The following is a 6,388-nucleotide window of genomic DNA, read 5'->3' on the forward strand; positions in this document are numbered from 1 at the left end:
CAGTTGCAAGGGCTGGGGGGCAACCTGCCTCCTGCTGCCCAAGCTCTGCCAGCTGCCCCAGGCTGCCCCCCGCGTGGGAGACCTCCAGAGCCAAGGCATCTCTGCACGCCCCCCCCCACCCCCACAGCTGCCCCTTCCCCCTCTGCCTCCCTGGCTGCGACTGGCCGTTGCTCTATTGTCCTGGCAGCACAAAGCCTTTCTCTGTCGGACGCCCCGCGCTCCAGGCCCGGCAGAATCCCCCGCGCCAGGCAGCCAGCCGCCCTCCCCTGCCCCCGGGGGCACAGCCGACACGGCTCAGACAGCTCGTGTTCCCCACGTCTGGCTCGGCCGCAGACTTGTCCCCTGAGCTCAGGCCTTGCCCTCCCCACGGCACAGCTCCCCCGTGCACCTGGCAGGGCACAATGCCCGCGGGGGCTCTCTGGCTGCGACGCAGCCCCCCCGGATGGCAGCTTAGGAGCCCCTGTGGCAGGAGCTGCCTGTCCTTGTCTCTGAGGGACCCTTGAGTCCTTGGCTCTGGTGGGCTCTAGTGCCCCTGTCTGCTGCGGTGCAGGGAGCCGATTTCAGGGCCTGGCAGAGCAGGGGATGGGCGTGTTCGGAGAGCAGTTTGTTTGTATACACACACCCTGGTTCCCTGAGAACACACTGCATTCGGGTCAGGCACCAGCGCCCTGTCCCCTGCTCCCTCGCCTGCCCTCTCCGGGGTCCCACACGCATCTCAGCCAAACCCGCTGCTTAGCACCCAGCCGCCTTGCTCCAGCCTTACGCTGGGAGTCCCCCCTGGCACCCAACTGCTGGAGGAGGCCCGGGGGCCGGCCGCTGGCAGGGGGCGCACAGGGATCCCCGGGAACAAGCTCAGCTCAGCCTGTTCCCTACACGTCAGCGAAAGCCCCAGGCCGGCAGCCTGGCTCCCGGACCATAAGGCGCGATCCTGCTCTGGCGCCGTGTTGAGATCATGCCTGGTAGAAAAGAGGCGCAAGGAATTGGGAATGAATGGACCAAAATCGGGGTGTCAGAAATTAGGCCTAATTAGTGAACAGAATAATGAGAGGATGGGCTAGTCCCCACCCCTCCCCTGTGGGACCCTTAACAACCCCAGAAGGGGAGAGCAAGTGGGCAAAGATGGGGACTGAAAGGAGCAAAGGTTGGGCCTTCATCATCCAGAGCCAGAGAGAGACCCAGCGACACCTCCGGCTGGGATGTGAGCCCTGCTCTCCGGCTGTCACACCTCCCTGCACCCCGGGTGTCCTCTTCCTTCGCCTTGTGTCTTCCCTTTCCTCGCGCCCGCTCCTGCTCACCCAGAGTCTGGCTCGGCTGGCCGGGGCTGTGCCTTTCCCAGCGTCGCTGGGAGACGGGACCAGAGAGGCAGGACACGGATAAATTGCCTGACGCTGGTATAAGTTTTCCAGGGCTCAGCGGGGCTGCTCAGAGCATGGGCTGGACTCGGGTTGCTCCAGCTGGGAGGAAGCAAGAGGGAGTCAGACCGAGAGCTGGAAGCTGCACGGGCAATGAGCACTGTCCCTGCAGGCTTCCCAGTTCCTGGGGCTTAGAAACGGGAGCCCCCTCTCCCAAGCCTGCCAGGGGAGGGGCCAGGTAAGTGTGTCCAGCCCTGGCGCGTCTTCACTGGCAACGTGGCAGCGCTTTAACGTGGCTTGTGAGGTCGCGGCAGAGCGCGGGGAGAGCGCTCTCACAGCTCTCTAAAAAACCCACCTCCACGAGGGGCAGAGCTCCCAGCACTGGGGCACTGTCTACACGGGCGCTCTACAGTGCTGACACTTGCTGCGCTCAGGGGGGTGGTTTTTCACCCTCCTGAGCAATAAAGTTACAGCGCTGTAACGTGCCCGTGTAGACAGGCCCAATGCTGCAGTGACATAGCCAGTGACGGGTGACATGTCAGGCAACGTCCCAATCTCAGCTCTGGGGACACCACACACCCAGCACCTCGTTCCGGCCCCACTTCCCAAGGGTTAACATCAAACAAAATGTACCTGTGCAGGAGTCTGGGAGGAGCCCCCCACTTTTGCAAGTAGGTGTCGTGGCGTCTAGAGCCAAAGAGGCTATTTCCCAGAGTGGGGTTCAAACCTGACCGTCCGGCCCGGCCCGAGCAAAGCTAGGGGTGTGACGCGAGGGAAAGCTGCTGTGGGTTGGGGTATTGCTGGTAAGTGTCCTGCCGCCGGCTTGGGGCTCTGGTGAAGAGGCACCAGCACCGGTTCCATGCACAACTCAATGTAGAACGTGAGCCCTGATGGCTGGAGCATCAAGCGCAGGGGCTGCCCGGTGGATGCGGGCGCAGGGTCAGCTGGAATATTTACAGCACTCTAAGTAGTCTCACTCCAGTGTGCCAGGCTTGGATTCTGCTCTATTCAGGTGCTTCTACTGTGGCGTTTGGCAACCCTGGTGTGACGAAGTGGGGGGTTTTCTTGTTTTCTGTGGAGTTTCAATGGTTGCATGCGGAGGGGGTGGGACCCAGTTTCCCTGGGTGTTACTGGTTTAACGAGGTGAGGGGAGAGGGAGTGTGTCTTGCAGAGGACCGGACAGAGGACTCGGGGACGCAGCCGATGGCCAGGAGGATGGATACCCCAGCGACCGATGACCTGGCGACCTGGTGACCCGGAGGCCCTGATGAGGAGACGCAGCCGGTTCTGGCCAGAGGACAGAAGCAAGGAGAGGAGGCCCCAGTTTACAACTCTGGTTACCTGGAGAGAAGACAATGGACAGAGGCGGGGCCTGGGGCCGGTGATCTCAGATGTCCAGCTGGGAGCAGGGGGGCTCGGGGCTGGAGGGGGGAGCAGGCAGAGCCCACCTGGATGCAGAGACTGAGATGTGCTGGGCTGAGGGAGGCCAGGCCTGTGGCCCTGAGAGTTTCCTGTGCTGTGTTCAACTCTCAATAAACCTCCTGTTTCATGCTGGCTGAGAGTCACTCCGGTCTAGAGAACAGGGTGGCATCAACCCCTTTGGGGGTGGAGGCCCGGGGTGTCCAGAGCACGTGGACTCCCCGAGGGGGCCCACGGCGAGAAACAGGTGTGCTAGGGCTCCAAGAGGTGCAGATCCAGGAGGTGGAGGGGCCTGACCCCGAGAGAGAGTGGACCCCCGAGAAGGGCTGTCTCACTAAGGGGCACCCCCCACGGACCGCACGGGGCCAAGAGTGGGCACGATCTGTGAGTCCGTGACACCTGGTAGCCGCCAATCTCTGCAGTCTCCTCCGTTTATCCACAGCACAGGGGCACTGGCTAGTTCTGAGATGTCTGTGCAGGAAAAATCTGTAATAGGTAAAATATGGGAGCTTTTATTTTTTGCATAATTTGCTATTGGGTGAGGCCACAGATTTAATTCTAAATCTCCCAACTCCCCCTGGGGGAGCCCCCAGCGAGCAGCCGGCCTCTGGCCTGGCTGAAGAAATGGGCTGGATTTCTTTACATTTTCAAAGGCGGTTGCGACGGTGGCAGGCCAGATGCCAGCTCTTGTCCTGGCTGCAGGCATAAGCTAAGAACTGACAGACTTGTAGCTGGAGACCAGAGCAGGTCCCCTGTTTGCTAGTTTTGCTCAAAATAAGTGTTAGACTTACACAAATGTATTTACTGTTTAGACTCCATGAAATGCTTGTAAGTTGCTGCCGGCATTAATCTTATTTGCAGTGCGTGGATTCCAGGGAATAAGAAAATATGTAAGTTTTTGCTTTATAACTTTGAAAATGTTTGCCCTCCCTTGTGAACCCAGGCATGGGCATCATCCCCCCACCCCCTCCAGAAGGACTATCAGAATCAGATGGGCCATTAAGGAACTTGCAATACAAAGGATTGGTTGATGGCCCTATTGGGGCTTGGAAGCTGAAGGAAGGTAATAAAACAAAGCCACAGGAAAATTTTCCATCCTTTTGTTTGAACTCTGAAGGGTCTGAGACTCTAAACTGAAGCCAGAGATCCCCATGGGCTGCCTCCTGGATCCGCCTTGAAAGACACTTTGAATTGACAGATCCCTGCAACTCTGTCGCTTTTAGGATTTAGATGGTAACTTATTGGTGTGTATGTGAGCCAGGAGTTCCCATTTGAAACTGGTTTGGTGAAATCTAATGATAGAACCCACCACCAGGTTGGGGTGTCTGCCCTGTTCTTGGCCGTCTCCCCTGAGGTAGGTGCTTATGGGCACAGCTGCTCCAGAAAGTGTCAGGTTTCAGAGGCGTCGCTGTGTTAGTCTATGTTGCGGATTGTGGGGGAGTTAGGGCCCTGCACCCCTCTTCCCGAGATTCACTGCGACTCTCAACCAGCCAGTAAAGCAGAAGGTTTATTTAAGGACAGGAACACAGTCTCAAGCAGAGCGTGTAGGTACGACCAGACCCCCTCAATTAGGTCCCTCTGGGAGGTTCAGGGAGCTTAGACCCCAGCTTGGGGTTCCCTGCGTTGCACCACCCAGCCCAAACCGAAACTAAACTCCAAGCCCCTCCCGCTGCTCCTCTCCTTTGTTCAGTCTCCCGGGCAGAAGGTGTTAATTCTCCCCACCCCCGTTCCTGGCTCAGGTTACAGCTCAGGTAGCTTCCTTCAAGGGAAGTCCCACATCCCCACTGCAACCCCCCTGCAACATTCCCAGGTCAAATCTGCCCTGCTCCCTGCTCCGTCACAGTCTATATTAGCAAAAACGAGGCGTCCTTGTGGCACCTTAGAGACTAACACATGTATTTGGGCATAAGCTCTCGTGGGTTCTGTTCTAGCCCATGAAAGCTTATGCCCAAATAAATGTGTTAGTCTCTAAGGTGCCACAAGGACGCCTCGTCGTTTTTCCAGAAAGTGTGACAGCGGTCACAGATTTTGAGTGCCCAGTGTGAGACCCATGAGCCCTGATTTTCAAAGGTGCTGGTTGCCCGCAAGACTGTTGCCGACTCTCATGAAATTTGCCGTTTATTCCCTCTCTAGGCCCTAGTGGTTAGCAAAAGTTCAGGGCCCTGCAGGTTGTTTCTGTTAGGAGGAGAAATTGGTGATGGAGCCTGGTATCTCGGGTGCAACCCTGTGCATGTACAAAGATTGAATAAAGTCCACATAAAAACGGCCAGACTGGGCCAGGCCAAGGGTTCATCTAGCCCAGTGTCCTGTCTTCTGACAGCGGCCAGTGCCAGGTGCCCCAGAGGGAATGAACAGAACAGAGAATCAAGTGATCCATCCCTGTGGCCCATCCTCAGCTTCTGGCAGTCAGAGATTTAGGGATACCCAGAGCATGGGGTTGCACACCTCACCATCCTGGCTAATAGCCATTGATGGACCTAGCCTCCAGGAACTTAGCTAGTTCTTTTTTGAACGCAGTTATAGTTTTGGCCTTGACAACATCCCCTGGCAAGGAGTTTCCCAGGCTGACTGTGTGTGGTGTGAAGAAGTACCTCCTTGTGTTTGTTTTAAACCTGCTGCCTATTAAGTCCTGTTCCCCCAAACACAGCAGGAATGGAACTGTAGGAGACATTTTATTTGCTCACAGCTCCGAGCCCCTTTCAGACAGCACTCTGCCCAAAAGCCCTCCACTCTCTCTAGGCTTTCATGGGGCCACGGTGCCGGTGTTTGTGTTGCTATGTGTGGTGCTTCCTTGCTGCCTTTTCTCTCATCTTCTCTGATCTTTCTGCCTCTTTCACAGACACCCAAACCTTCATAAAACAATAGCCAGTGAAAACCCTTCCGCCCTTGTGTGGCTTTGTTTTGAGTGGTGACATGCCTGAGTTTGAGGTGAAGGCTGCTGTTGTTTCAGCCACCTGGGTCCATAAAAGAGCTGAGTGGCTTCCTACCTGAAGGGACGTGGTTATGCACAACATGCTCTTCTGAAAGCCCCAGCTCCCAGAGTCATGGGATTAGGTCAGACTCTTAGTTTTCTTTAAGGGTTCCAGCTCTAGTGGTGGTGGGTAAAGCCTGAAAATGTGACCCCTAAAGGCACCAGCATCAGAAGGCCAATAAAAGGACCCACATTGATTCTTAACCTCATCTCATGTTTCTGGGGGCCCTGGCTCATGACTTTTAATGGTTGTGGTGACACACCGGACACTGCCACAACTCTCTCCGGCGCCCGTGGGACGTCTGGCTCTGGCTGCTCCCGACACCCCTGAGGGTCCCAAAGTGAGGGGCCGGTTCAGAGAACTCAGCTGTGACCTCTCTGGCGCGGCTCTGGGTCTGGGCGCTCTCTGACGGGGGCTGTGTGGCGCTGGGGCAGAAGCCCCCTGGGGCCGGGGCTGTGTCTCCCCCGGGGGAGCCCCTCGGTGCCAGCTGGTGCTGGGCCAGAGGCCCGTGGCACGCAGGGCACAGGGGCCAATGCAGCTGCCCCACTTGTGCCCCCCACAGGGCAGCCCCTGACCGTGCCCCGCTTCCCCGTGCCCCACAGGCTCTCGGGGGGGCGGGGGAGGGGCAGGTTGGCAGTGAGGGCG

The sequence above is a fragment of the Chrysemys picta genome, chromosome 7 (genome assembly GCF_011386835.1).
Source record: "Chrysemys picta bellii isolate R12L10 chromosome 7, ASM1138683v2, whole genome shotgun sequence".
Classification (NCBI taxonomy): domain Eukaryota; kingdom Metazoa; phylum Chordata; order Testudines; family Emydidae; genus Chrysemys; species Chrysemys picta.